Genomic DNA, 10025 nt, shown 5'->3' with positions numbered 1-10025 from the left:
GACACACAAAAGAAGCCTAGATTAGTGTACATTTAAAAAACCGCTCCCCGGCGGGGAATCGAACCCCGGTCTCTCGCGTGACAGGCGAGGATACTCACCACTATACTACCGAGGATGAGTAAAATTGGTTATCTCAGTTTTTTAAACTTATAGTACTTCTATCCGAATTTTTTTCGCTAAGTCCCGGAGCATGCGCGATAGTCACTAATTAAATGAAAAAGTGAGTTTGAAGAAAAAGTAACCCAATAAAATACTCTACGCTAGAAATAATAGTCAAGGCGATTTCTGAACCCTTTACTTTTCGAGAAACGTTATTGGTTTTACAAAAAATGTGCACGATTTTGAGAGTCAAAGAAACGAGATCGTACGGCTTGCACCGGCCGGGAATCGAACCCGGACCTCCCGCTTGGAAGGCGAGAATTCTACCATTGAACTACCGATGCTTGCATAGGTCACACTTCGATATGACACACAAAAGAAGCCTAGATTAGTATACATTTAAAAAACCGCTCCCCGGCGGGGAATCGAACCCCGGTCTCTCGCGTGACAGGCGAGGATACTCACCACTATACTACCGAGGATGAATAAAAGTTGGTTATCTCAGTTTTTCAAACTTATAGTACTTCTATCCGAATTTTTTTCGCTAAGTCCCGGAGCATGCGCGATAGTCACTAATTAAATGAAAAAGTGAGTTTGAAGAAAAAGTAACCCAATAAAATACTCTACGCTAGAAATAATGGTCAAGGCGATTTCTGAACCCTTTACTTTTCGAGAAACGTTATTGGTTTTACAAAAAATGTGCACGATTTTGAGAGTCAAAGAAACGAGATCGTACGGCTTGCACCGGCCGGGAATCGAACCCGGACCTCCCGCTTGGAAGGCGAGAATTCTACCATTGAACTACCGATGCTTGCATAGGTCACACTTCGATACGACACACAAAAGAAGCCTAGATTAGTGTACATTTAAAAAACCGCTCCCCGGCGGGGAATCGAACCCCGGTCTCTCGCGTGACAGGCGAGGATACTCACCACTATACTACCGAGGATGAGTAAAATTGGTTATCTCAGTTTTTTAAACTTATAGTACTTCTATCCGAATTTTTTTCGCTAAGTCCCGGAGCATGCGCGATAGTCACTAATTAAATGAAAAAGTGAGTTTGAAGAAAAAGTAACCCAATAAAATACTCTACGCTAGAAATAATGGTCAAGGCGATTTCTGAACCCTTTACTTTTCGAGAAACGTTATTGGTTTTACAAAAAATGTGCACGATTTTGAGAGTCAAAGAAACGAGATCGTACGGGTTGCACCAGCCGGGAATCGAACCCGGACCTCCCGCTTGGAAGGCGAGAATTCTACCATTGAACTACCGATGCTTGCATAGGTCACAGTTCGATATGACACACAAAAGAAGCCTAGATTAGTATACATATAATAAACCGCTCCCCGGCGGGGAATCGAACCCCGGTCTCTCGCGTGACAGGCGAGGATACTCACCACTATACTACCGAGGATGAATAAAAGTTGGTTATCTCAGTTTTTCAAACTTATAGTACTTCTATCCGAATTTTTTTCGCTAAGTCCCGGAGCATGCGCGATAGTCACTAATTAAATGAAAAAGTGAGTTTGAAGAAAAAGTAACCCAATAAAATACTCTACGCTAGAAATAATAGTCAAGGCGATTTCTGAACCCTTTACTTTTCGAGAAACGTTATTGGTTTTACAAAAAATGTGCACGATTTTGAGAGTCAAAGAAACGAGATCGTACGGCTTGCACCGGCCGGGAATCGAACCCGGACCTCCCGCTTGGAAGGCGAGAATTCTACCATTGAACTACCGATGCTTGCATAGGTCACACTTCGATATGACACACAAAAGAAGCCTAGATTAGTATACATTTAAAAAACCGCTCCCCGGCGGGGAATCGAACCCCGGTCTCTCGCGTGACAGGCGAGGATACTCACCACTATACTACCGAGGATGAATAAAAGTTGGTTATCTCAGTTTTTCAAACTTATAGTACTTCTATCCGAATTTTTTTCGCTAAGTCCCGGAGCATGCGCGATAGTCACTAATTAAATGAAAAAGTGAGTTTGAAGAAAAAGTAACCCAATAAAATACTCTACGCTAGAAATAATGGTCAAGGCGATTTCTGAACCCTTTACTTTTCGAGAAACGTTATTGGTTTTACAAAAAATGTGCACGATTTTGAGAGTCAAAGAAACGAGATCGTACGGCTTGCACCGGCCGGGAATCGAACCCGGACCTCCCGCTTGGAAGGCGAGAATTCTACCATTGAACTACCGATGCTTGCATAGGTCACACTTCGATACGACACACAAAAGAAGCCTAGATTAGTGTACATTTAAAAAACCGCTCCCCGGCGGGGAATCGAACCCCGGTCTCTCGCGTGACAGGCGAGGATACTCACCACTATACTACCGAGGATGAGTAAAATTGGTTATCTCAGTTTTTTAAACTTATAGTACTTCTATCCGAATTTTTTTCGCTAAGTCCCGGAGCATGCGCGATAGTCACTAATTAAATGAAAAAGTGAGTTTGAAGAAAAAGTAACCCAATAAAATACTCTACGCTAGAAATAATGGTCAAGGCGATTTCTGAACCCTTTACTTTTCGAGAAACGTTATTGGTTTTACAAAAAATGTGCACGATTTTGAGAGTCAAAGAAACGAGATCGTACGGGTTGCACCAGCCGGGAATCGAACCCGGACCTCCCGCTTGGAAGGCGAGAATTCTACCATTGAACTACCGATGCTTGCATAGGTCACAGTTCGATATGACACACAAAAGAAGCCTAGATTAGTATACATATAATAAACCGCTCCCCGGCGGGGAATCGAACCCCGGTCTCTCGCGTGACAGGCGAGGATACTCACCACTATACTACCGAGGATGAATAAAAGTTGGTTATCTCAGTTTTTCAAACTTATAGTACTTCTATCCGAATTTTTTTCGCTAAGTCCCGGAGCATGCGCGATAGTCACTAATTAAATGAAAAAGTGAGTTTGAAGAAAAAGTAACCCAATAAAATACTCTACGCTAGAAATAATAGTCAAGGCGATTTCTGAACCCTTTACTTTTCGAGAAACGTTATTGGTTTTACAAAAAATGTGCACGATTTTGAGAGTCAAAGAAACGAGATCGTACGGCTTGCACCGGCCGGGAATCGAACCCGGACCTCCCGCTTGGAAGGCGAGAATTCTACCATTGAACTACCGATGCTTGCATAGGTCACACTTCGATATGACACACAAAAGAAGCCTAGATTAGTATACATTTAAAAAACCGCTCCCCGGCGGGGAATCGAACCCCGGTCTCTCGCGTGACAGGCGAGGATACTCACCACTATACTACCGAGGATGAATAAAAGTTGGTTATCTCAGTTTTTCAAACTTATAGTACTTCTATCCGAATTTTTTTCGCTAAGTCCCGGAGCATGCGCGATAGTCACTAATTAAATGAAAAAGTGAGTTTGAAGAAAAAGTAACCCAATAAAATACTCTACGCTAGAAATAATGGTCAAGGCGATTTCTGAACCCTTTACTTTTCGAGAAACGTTATTGGTTTTACAAAAAATGTGCACGATTTTGAGAGTCAAAGAAACGAGATCGTACGGCTTGCACCGGCCGGGAATCGAACCCGGACCTCCCGCTTGGAAGGCGAGAATTCTACCATTGAACTACCGATGCTTGCATAGGTCACACTTCGATATGACACACAAAAGAAGCCTAGATTAGTATACATTTAAAAAACCGCTCCCCGGCGGGGAATCGAACCCCGGTCTCTCGCGTGACAGGCGAGGATACTCACCACTATACTACCGAGGATGAATAAAAGTTGGTTATCTCAGTTTTTCAAACTTATAGTACTTCTATCCGAATTTTTTTCGCTAAGTCCCGGAGCATGCGCGATAGTCACTAATTAAATGAAAAAGTGAGTTTGAAGAAAAAGTAACCCAATAAAATACTCTACGCTAGAAATAATGGTCAAGGCGATTTCTGAACCCTTTACTTTTCGAGAAACGTTATTGGTTTTACAAAAAATGTGCACGATTTTGAGAGTCAAAGAAACGAGATCGTACGGCTTGCACCGGCCGGGAATCGAACCCGGACCTCCCGCTTGGAAGGCGAGAATTCTACCATTGAACTACCGATGCTTGCATAGGTCACACTTCGATACGACACACAAAAGAAGCCTAGATTAGTGTACATTTAAAAAACCGCTCCCCGGCGGGGAATCGAACCCCGGTCTCTCGCGTGACAGGCGAGGATACTCACCACTATACTACCGAGGATGAGTAAAATTGGTTATCTCAGTTTTTTAAACTTATAGTACTTCTATCCGAATTTTTTTCGCTAAGTCCCGGAGCATGCGCGATAGTCACTAATTAAATGAAAAAGTGAGTTTGAAGAAAAAGTAACCCAATAAAATACTCTACGCTAGAAATAATAGTCAAGGCGATTTCTGAACCCTTTACTTTTCGAGAAACGTTATTGGTTTTACAAAAAATGTGCACGATTTTGAGAGTCAAAGAAACGAGATCGTACGGCTTGCACCGGCCGGGAATCGAACCCGGACCTCCCGCTTGGAAGGCGAGAATTCTACCATTGAACTACCGATGCTTGCATAGGTCACACTTCGATATGACACACAAAAGAAGCCTAGATTAGTATACATTTAAAAAACCGCTCCCCGGCGGGGAATCGAACCCCGGTCTCTCGCGTGACAGGCGAGGATACTCACCACTATACTACCGAGGATGAATAAAAGTTGGTTATCTCAGTTTTTCAAACTTATAGTACTTCTATCCGAATTTTTTTCGCTAAGTCCCGGAGCATGCGCGATAGTCACTAATTAAATGAAAAAGTGAGTTTGAAGAAAAAGTAACCCAATAAAATACTCTACGCTAGAAATAATGGTCAAGGCGATTTCTGAACCCTTTACTTTTCGAGAAACGTTATTGGTTTTACAAAAAATGTGCACGATTTTGAGAGTCAAAGAAACGAGATCGTACGGCTTGCACCGGCCGGGAATCGAACCCGGACCTCCCGCTTGGAAGGCGAGAATTCTACCATTGAACTACCGATGCTTGCATAGGTCACACTTCGATACGACACACAAAAGAAGCCTAGATTAGTGTACATTTAAAAAACCGCTCCCCGGCGGGGAATCGAACCCCGGTCTCTCGCGTGACAGGCGAGGATACTCACCACTATACTACCGAGGATGAGTAAAATTGGTTATCTCAGTTTTTTAAACTTATAGTACTTCTATCCGAATTTTTTTCGCTAAGTCCCGGAGCATGCGCGATAGTCACTAATTAAATGAAAAAGTGAGTTTGAAGAAAAAGTAACCCAATAAAATACTCTACGCTAGAAATAATGGTCAAGGCGATTTCTGAACCCTTTACTTTTCGAGAAACGTTATTGGTTTTACAAAAAATGTGCACGATTTTGAGAGTCAAAGAAACGAGATCGTACGGGTTGCACCAGCCGGGAATCGAACCCGGACCTCCCGCTTGGAAGGCGAGAATTCTACCATTGAACTACCGATGCTTGCATAGGTCACACTTCGATATGACACACAAAAGAAGCCTAGATTAGTATACATATAATAAACCGCTCCCCGGCGGGGAATCGAACCCCGGTCTCTCGCGTGACAGGCGAGGATACTCACCACTATACTACCGAGGATGAATAAAAGTTGGTTATCTCAGTTTTTCAAACTTATAGTACTTCTATCCGAATTTTTTTCGCTAAGTCCCGGAGCATGCGCGATAGTCACTAATTAAATGAAAAAGTGAGTTTGAAGAAAAAGTAACCCAATAAAATACTCTACGCTAGAAATAATAGTCAAGGCGATTTCTGAACCCTTTACTTTTCGAGAAACGTTATTGGTTTTACAAAAAATGTGCACGATTTTGAGAGTCAAAGAAACGAGATCGTACGGCTTGCACCGGCCGGGAATCGAACCCGGACCTCCCGCTTGGAAGGCGAGAATTCTACCATTGAACTACCGATGCTTGCATAGGTCACACTTCGATATGACACACAAAAGAAGCCTAGATTAGTATACATTTAAAAAACCGCTCCCCGGCGGGGAATCGAACCCCGGTCTCTCGCGTGACAGGCGAGGATACTCACCACTATACTACCGAGGATGAATAAAAGTTGGTTATCTCAGTTTTTCAAACTTATAGTACTTCTATCCGAATTTTTTTCGCTAAGTCCCGGAGCATGCGCGATAGTCACTAATTAAATGAAAAAGTGAGTTTGAAGAAAAAGTAACCCAATAAAATACTCTACGCTAGAAATAATGGTCAAGGCGATTTCTGAACCCTTTACTTTTCGAGAAACGTTATTGGTTTTACAAAAAATGTGCACGATTTTGAGAGTCAAAGAAACGAGATCGTACGGCTTGCACCGGCCGGGAATCGAACCCGGACCTCCCGCTTGGAAGGCGAGAATTCTACCATTGAACTACCGATGCTTGCATAGGTCACACTTCGATACGACACACAAAAGAAGCCTAGATTAGTGTACATTTAAAAAACCGCTCCCCGGCGGGGAATCGAACCCCGGTCTCTCGCGTGACAGGCGAGGATACTCACCACTATACTACCGAGGATGAGTAAAATTGGTTATCTCAGTTTTTTAAACTTATAGTACTTCTATCCGAATTTTTTTCGCTAAGTCCCGGAGCATGCGCGATAGTCACTAATTAAATGAAAAAGTGAGTTTGAAGAAAAAGTAACCCAATAAAATACTCTACGCTAGAAATAATGGTCAAGGCGATTTCTGAACCCTTTACTTTTCGAGAAACGTTATTGGTTTTACAAAAAATGTGCACGATTTTGAGAGTCAAAGAAACGAGATCGTACGGGTTGCACCAGCCGGGAATCGAACCCGGACCTCCCGCTTGGAAGGCGAGAATTCTACCATTGAACTACCAATGCTTGCATAGGTCAGAGTTCGATATGACACACAAAAGAAGCCTAGATTAGTATACATATAATAAACCGCTCCCCGGCGGGGAATCGAACCCCGGTCTCTCGCGTGACAGGCGAGGATACTCACCACTATACTACCGAGGATGAATAAAAGTTGGTTATCTCAGTTTTTCAAACTTATAGTACTTCTATCCGAATTTTTTTCGCTAAGTCCCGGAGCATGCGCGATAGTCACTAATTAAATGAAAAAGTGAGTTTGAAGAAAAAGTAACCCAATAAAATACTCTACGCTAGAAATAATAGTCAAGGCGATTTCTGAACCCTTTACTTTTCGAGAAACGTTATTGGTTTTACAAAAAATGTGCACGATTTTGAGAGTCAAAGAAACGAGATCGTACGGCTTGCACCGGCCGGGAATCGAACCCGGACCTCCCGCTTGGAAGGCGAGAATTCTACCATTGAACTACCGATGCTTGCATAGGTCACACTTCGATATGACACACAAAAGAAGCCTAGATTAGTATACATTTAAAAAACCGCTCCCCGGCGGGGAATCGAACCCCGGTCTCTCGCGTGACAGGCGAGGATACTCACCACTATACTACCGAGGATGAATAAAAGTTGGTTATCTCAGTTTTTCAAACTTATAGTACTTCTATCCGAATTTTTTTCGCTAAGTCCCGGAGCATGCGCGATAGTCACTAATTAAATGAAAAAGTGAGTTTGAAGAAAAAGTAACCCAATAAAATACTCTACGCTAGAAATAATGGTCAAGGCGATTTCTGAACCCTTTACTTTTCGAGAAACGTTATTGGTTTTACAAAAAATGTGCACGATTTTGAGAGTCAAAGAAACGAGATCGTACGGCTTGCACCGGCCGGGAATCGAACCCGGACCTCCCGCTTGGAAGGCGAGAATTCTACCATTGAACTACCGATGCTTGCATAGGTCACACTTCGATACGACACACAAAAGAAGCCTAGATTAGTGTACATTTAAAAAACCGCTCCCCGGCGGGGAATCGAACCCCGGTCTCTCGCGTGACAGGCGAGGATACTCACCACTATACTACCGAGGATGAGTAAAATTGGTTATCTCAGTTTTTTAAACTTATAGTACTTCTATCCGAATTTTTTTCGCTAAGTCCCGGAGCATGCGCGATAGTCACTAATTAAATGAAAAAGTGAGTTTGAAGAAAAAGTAACCCAATAAAATACTCTACGCTAGAAATAATGGTCAAGGCGATTTCTGAACCCTTTACTTTTCGAGAAACGTTATTGGTTTTACAAAAAATGTGCACGATTTTGAGAGTCAAAGAAACGAGATCGTACGGCTTGCACCGGCCGGGAATCGAACCCGGACCTCCCGCTTGGAAGGCGAGAATTCTACCATTGAACTACCGATGCTTGCATAGGTCACACTTCGATACGACACACAAAAGAAGCCTAGATTAGTGTACATTTAAAAAACCGCTCCCCGGCGGGGAATCGAACCCCGGTCTCTCGCGTGACAGGCGAGGATACTCACCACTATACTACCGAGGATGAGTAAAATTGGTTATCTCAGTTTTTTAAACTTATAGTACTTCTATCCGAATTTTTTTCGCTAAGTCCCGGAGCATGCGCGATAGTCACTAATTAAATGAAAAAGTGAGTTTGAAGAAAAAGTAACCCAATAAAATACTCTACGCTAGAAATAATGGTCAAGGCGATTTCTGAACCCTTTACTTTTCGAGAAACGTTATTGGTTTTACAAAAAATGTGCACGATTTTGAGAGTCAAAGAAACGAGATCGTACGGGTTGCACCAGCCGGGAATCGAACCCGGACCTCCCGCTTGGAAGGCGAGAATTCTACCATTGAACTACCGATGCTTGCATAGGTCACACTTCGATATGACACACAAAAGAAGCCTAGATTAGTATACATATAATAAACCGCTCCCCGGCGGGGAATCGAACCCCGGTCTCTCGCGTGACAGGCGAGGATACTCACCACTATACTACCGAGGATGAATAAAAGTTGGTTATCTCAGTTTTTCAAACTTATAGTACTTCTATCCGAATTTTTTTCGCTAAGTCCCGGAGCATGCGCGATAGTCACTAATTAAATGAAAAAGTGAGTTTGAAGAAAAAGTAACCCAATAAAATACTCTACGCTAGAAATAATAGTCAAGGCGATTTCTGAACCCTTTACTTTTCGAGAAACGTTATTGGTTTTACAAAAAATGTGCACGATTTTGAGAGTCAAAGAAACGAGATCGTACGGCTTGCACCGGCCGGGAATCGAACCCGGACCTCCCGCTTGGAAGGCGAGAATTCTACCATTGAACTACCGATGCTTGCATAGGTCACACTTCGATATGACACACAAAAGAAGCCTAGATTAGTATACATTTAAAAAACCGCTCCCCGGCGGGGAATCGAACCCCGGTCTCTCGCGTGACAGGCGAGGATACTCACCACTATACTACCGAGGATGAATAAAAGTTGGTTATCTCAGTTTTTCAAACTTATAGTACTTCTATCCGAATTTTTTTCGCTAAGTCCCGGAGCATGCGCGATAGTCACTAATTAAATGAAAAAGTGAGTTTGAAGAAAAAGTAACCCAATAAAATACTCTACGCTAGAAATAATGGTCAAGGCGATTTCTGAACCCTTTACTTTTCGAGAAACGTTATTGGTTTTACAAAAAATGTGCACGATTTTGAGAGTCAAAGAAACGAGATCGTACGGGTTGCACCAGCCGGGAATCGAACCCGGACCTCCCGCTTGGAAGGCGAGAATTCTACCATTGAACTACCGATGCTTGCATAGGTCACACTTCGATATGACACACAAAAGAAGCCTAGATTAGTATACATATAATAAACCGCTCCCCGGCGGGGAATCGAACCCCGGTCTCTCGCGTGACAGGCGAGGATACTCACCACTATACTACCGAGGATGAATAAAAGTTGGTTATCTCAGTTTTTCAAACTTATAGTACTTCTATCCGAATTTTTTTCGCTAAGTCCCGGAGCATGCGCGATAGTCACTAATTAAATGAAAAAGTGAG

General features: G+C 42.8%; 43 non-coding genes across 43 annotated transcripts; all 43 read right to left on the bottom strand.

Moving 5' to 3' along the window:
* Positions 1-43: 43 nt before the first annotated feature.
* TRNAD-GUC (transfer RNA aspartic acid (anticodon GUC)) lies at positions 44-115 on the bottom strand. The gene has a single exon. It is a non-coding gene; the product is annotated as a tRNA-Asp (tRNA).
* A 257-nt stretch (positions 116-372) lies between these two features.
* TRNAG-UCC (transfer RNA glycine (anticodon UCC)) lies at positions 373-443 on the bottom strand. The gene has a single exon. It is a non-coding gene; the product is annotated as a tRNA-Gly (tRNA).
* Positions 444-509: 66 nt separating this feature from the next.
* Positions 510-581, bottom strand: TRNAD-GUC (transfer RNA aspartic acid (anticodon GUC)). The gene has a single exon. It is a non-coding gene; the product is annotated as a tRNA-Asp (tRNA).
* A 258-nt stretch (positions 582-839) lies between these two features.
* Positions 840-910, bottom strand: TRNAG-UCC (transfer RNA glycine (anticodon UCC)). The gene has a single exon. It is a non-coding gene; the product is annotated as a tRNA-Gly (tRNA).
* Positions 911-976: 66 nt separating this feature from the next.
* Positions 977-1048, bottom strand: TRNAD-GUC (transfer RNA aspartic acid (anticodon GUC)). Its single transcript has one exon. It is a non-coding gene; the product is annotated as a tRNA-Asp (tRNA).
* Positions 1049-1305: 257 nt separating this feature from the next.
* TRNAG-UCC (transfer RNA glycine (anticodon UCC)) lies at positions 1306-1376 on the bottom strand. Its single transcript has one exon. It is a non-coding gene; the product is annotated as a tRNA-Gly (tRNA).
* Positions 1377-1442: 66 nt separating this feature from the next.
* On the bottom strand, positions 1443-1514 carry TRNAD-GUC (transfer RNA aspartic acid (anticodon GUC)). The gene has a single exon. It is a non-coding gene; the product is annotated as a tRNA-Asp (tRNA).
* A 258-nt stretch (positions 1515-1772) lies between these two features.
* On the bottom strand, positions 1773-1843 carry TRNAG-UCC (transfer RNA glycine (anticodon UCC)). Its single transcript has one exon. It is a non-coding gene; the product is annotated as a tRNA-Gly (tRNA).
* Positions 1844-1909: 66 nt separating this feature from the next.
* Positions 1910-1981, bottom strand: TRNAD-GUC (transfer RNA aspartic acid (anticodon GUC)). The gene has a single exon. It is a non-coding gene; the product is annotated as a tRNA-Asp (tRNA).
* A 258-nt stretch (positions 1982-2239) lies between these two features.
* Positions 2240-2310, bottom strand: TRNAG-UCC (transfer RNA glycine (anticodon UCC)). Its single transcript has one exon. It is a non-coding gene; the product is annotated as a tRNA-Gly (tRNA).
* Positions 2311-2376: 66 nt separating this feature from the next.
* TRNAD-GUC (transfer RNA aspartic acid (anticodon GUC)) lies at positions 2377-2448 on the bottom strand. Its single transcript has one exon. It is a non-coding gene; the product is annotated as a tRNA-Asp (tRNA).
* Positions 2449-2705: 257 nt separating this feature from the next.
* Positions 2706-2776, bottom strand: TRNAG-UCC (transfer RNA glycine (anticodon UCC)). The gene has a single exon. It is a non-coding gene; the product is annotated as a tRNA-Gly (tRNA).
* Positions 2777-2842: 66 nt separating this feature from the next.
* TRNAD-GUC (transfer RNA aspartic acid (anticodon GUC)) lies at positions 2843-2914 on the bottom strand. Its single transcript has one exon. It is a non-coding gene; the product is annotated as a tRNA-Asp (tRNA).
* A 258-nt stretch (positions 2915-3172) lies between these two features.
* On the bottom strand, positions 3173-3243 carry TRNAG-UCC (transfer RNA glycine (anticodon UCC)). Its single transcript has one exon. It is a non-coding gene; the product is annotated as a tRNA-Gly (tRNA).
* Positions 3244-3309: 66 nt separating this feature from the next.
* On the bottom strand, positions 3310-3381 carry TRNAD-GUC (transfer RNA aspartic acid (anticodon GUC)). Its single transcript has one exon. It is a non-coding gene; the product is annotated as a tRNA-Asp (tRNA).
* A 258-nt stretch (positions 3382-3639) lies between these two features.
* On the bottom strand, positions 3640-3710 carry TRNAG-UCC (transfer RNA glycine (anticodon UCC)). Its single transcript has one exon. It is a non-coding gene; the product is annotated as a tRNA-Gly (tRNA).
* Positions 3711-3776: 66 nt separating this feature from the next.
* Positions 3777-3848, bottom strand: TRNAD-GUC (transfer RNA aspartic acid (anticodon GUC)). Its single transcript has one exon. It is a non-coding gene; the product is annotated as a tRNA-Asp (tRNA).
* A 258-nt stretch (positions 3849-4106) lies between these two features.
* Positions 4107-4177, bottom strand: TRNAG-UCC (transfer RNA glycine (anticodon UCC)). The gene has a single exon. It is a non-coding gene; the product is annotated as a tRNA-Gly (tRNA).
* A 66-nt stretch (positions 4178-4243) lies between these two features.
* On the bottom strand, positions 4244-4315 carry TRNAD-GUC (transfer RNA aspartic acid (anticodon GUC)). Its single transcript has one exon. It is a non-coding gene; the product is annotated as a tRNA-Asp (tRNA).
* A 257-nt stretch (positions 4316-4572) lies between these two features.
* TRNAG-UCC (transfer RNA glycine (anticodon UCC)) lies at positions 4573-4643 on the bottom strand. The gene has a single exon. It is a non-coding gene; the product is annotated as a tRNA-Gly (tRNA).
* Positions 4644-4709: 66 nt separating this feature from the next.
* Positions 4710-4781, bottom strand: TRNAD-GUC (transfer RNA aspartic acid (anticodon GUC)). Its single transcript has one exon. It is a non-coding gene; the product is annotated as a tRNA-Asp (tRNA).
* Positions 4782-5039: 258 nt separating this feature from the next.
* Positions 5040-5110, bottom strand: TRNAG-UCC (transfer RNA glycine (anticodon UCC)). The gene has a single exon. It is a non-coding gene; the product is annotated as a tRNA-Gly (tRNA).
* Positions 5111-5176: 66 nt separating this feature from the next.
* TRNAD-GUC (transfer RNA aspartic acid (anticodon GUC)) lies at positions 5177-5248 on the bottom strand. The gene has a single exon. It is a non-coding gene; the product is annotated as a tRNA-Asp (tRNA).
* Positions 5249-5505: 257 nt separating this feature from the next.
* Positions 5506-5576, bottom strand: TRNAG-UCC (transfer RNA glycine (anticodon UCC)). The gene has a single exon. It is a non-coding gene; the product is annotated as a tRNA-Gly (tRNA).
* Positions 5577-5642: 66 nt separating this feature from the next.
* On the bottom strand, positions 5643-5714 carry TRNAD-GUC (transfer RNA aspartic acid (anticodon GUC)). The gene has a single exon. It is a non-coding gene; the product is annotated as a tRNA-Asp (tRNA).
* Positions 5715-5972: 258 nt separating this feature from the next.
* On the bottom strand, positions 5973-6043 carry TRNAG-UCC (transfer RNA glycine (anticodon UCC)). The gene has a single exon. It is a non-coding gene; the product is annotated as a tRNA-Gly (tRNA).
* A 66-nt stretch (positions 6044-6109) lies between these two features.
* TRNAD-GUC (transfer RNA aspartic acid (anticodon GUC)) lies at positions 6110-6181 on the bottom strand. The gene has a single exon. It is a non-coding gene; the product is annotated as a tRNA-Asp (tRNA).
* A 258-nt stretch (positions 6182-6439) lies between these two features.
* On the bottom strand, positions 6440-6510 carry TRNAG-UCC (transfer RNA glycine (anticodon UCC)). Its single transcript has one exon. It is a non-coding gene; the product is annotated as a tRNA-Gly (tRNA).
* A 66-nt stretch (positions 6511-6576) lies between these two features.
* TRNAD-GUC (transfer RNA aspartic acid (anticodon GUC)) lies at positions 6577-6648 on the bottom strand. Its single transcript has one exon. It is a non-coding gene; the product is annotated as a tRNA-Asp (tRNA).
* Positions 6649-6905: 257 nt separating this feature from the next.
* Positions 6906-6976, bottom strand: TRNAG-UCC (transfer RNA glycine (anticodon UCC)). The gene has a single exon. It is a non-coding gene; the product is annotated as a tRNA-Gly (tRNA).
* A 66-nt stretch (positions 6977-7042) lies between these two features.
* On the bottom strand, positions 7043-7114 carry TRNAD-GUC (transfer RNA aspartic acid (anticodon GUC)). The gene has a single exon. It is a non-coding gene; the product is annotated as a tRNA-Asp (tRNA).
* Positions 7115-7372: 258 nt separating this feature from the next.
* On the bottom strand, positions 7373-7443 carry TRNAG-UCC (transfer RNA glycine (anticodon UCC)). The gene has a single exon. It is a non-coding gene; the product is annotated as a tRNA-Gly (tRNA).
* A 66-nt stretch (positions 7444-7509) lies between these two features.
* On the bottom strand, positions 7510-7581 carry TRNAD-GUC (transfer RNA aspartic acid (anticodon GUC)). The gene has a single exon. It is a non-coding gene; the product is annotated as a tRNA-Asp (tRNA).
* A 258-nt stretch (positions 7582-7839) lies between these two features.
* TRNAG-UCC (transfer RNA glycine (anticodon UCC)) lies at positions 7840-7910 on the bottom strand. Its single transcript has one exon. It is a non-coding gene; the product is annotated as a tRNA-Gly (tRNA).
* Positions 7911-7976: 66 nt separating this feature from the next.
* On the bottom strand, positions 7977-8048 carry TRNAD-GUC (transfer RNA aspartic acid (anticodon GUC)). The gene has a single exon. It is a non-coding gene; the product is annotated as a tRNA-Asp (tRNA).
* A 257-nt stretch (positions 8049-8305) lies between these two features.
* On the bottom strand, positions 8306-8376 carry TRNAG-UCC (transfer RNA glycine (anticodon UCC)). The gene has a single exon. It is a non-coding gene; the product is annotated as a tRNA-Gly (tRNA).
* Positions 8377-8442: 66 nt separating this feature from the next.
* On the bottom strand, positions 8443-8514 carry TRNAD-GUC (transfer RNA aspartic acid (anticodon GUC)). Its single transcript has one exon. It is a non-coding gene; the product is annotated as a tRNA-Asp (tRNA).
* Positions 8515-8771: 257 nt separating this feature from the next.
* On the bottom strand, positions 8772-8842 carry TRNAG-UCC (transfer RNA glycine (anticodon UCC)). The gene has a single exon. It is a non-coding gene; the product is annotated as a tRNA-Gly (tRNA).
* Positions 8843-8908: 66 nt separating this feature from the next.
* TRNAD-GUC (transfer RNA aspartic acid (anticodon GUC)) lies at positions 8909-8980 on the bottom strand. The gene has a single exon. It is a non-coding gene; the product is annotated as a tRNA-Asp (tRNA).
* Positions 8981-9238: 258 nt separating this feature from the next.
* TRNAG-UCC (transfer RNA glycine (anticodon UCC)) lies at positions 9239-9309 on the bottom strand. The gene has a single exon. It is a non-coding gene; the product is annotated as a tRNA-Gly (tRNA).
* A 66-nt stretch (positions 9310-9375) lies between these two features.
* TRNAD-GUC (transfer RNA aspartic acid (anticodon GUC)) lies at positions 9376-9447 on the bottom strand. Its single transcript has one exon. It is a non-coding gene; the product is annotated as a tRNA-Asp (tRNA).
* A 258-nt stretch (positions 9448-9705) lies between these two features.
* TRNAG-UCC (transfer RNA glycine (anticodon UCC)) lies at positions 9706-9776 on the bottom strand. The gene has a single exon. It is a non-coding gene; the product is annotated as a tRNA-Gly (tRNA).
* Positions 9777-9842: 66 nt separating this feature from the next.
* Positions 9843-9914, bottom strand: TRNAD-GUC (transfer RNA aspartic acid (anticodon GUC)). The gene has a single exon. It is a non-coding gene; the product is annotated as a tRNA-Asp (tRNA).
* Positions 9915-10025: the final 111 nt, after the last annotated feature.

This window comes from Phalangium opilio, unplaced genomic scaffold (genome assembly GCF_054372755.1).
Source record: "Phalangium opilio isolate 3A_F unplaced genomic scaffold, DU_Popi_V2 ptg000352l_1, whole genome shotgun sequence".
Taxonomy (NCBI): domain Eukaryota; kingdom Metazoa; phylum Arthropoda; class Arachnida; order Opiliones; family Phalangiidae; genus Phalangium; species Phalangium opilio.
Note: the sequence above shows the minus strand (reverse complement) of the source record. Positions and strands in the feature narration are given on the sequence as shown.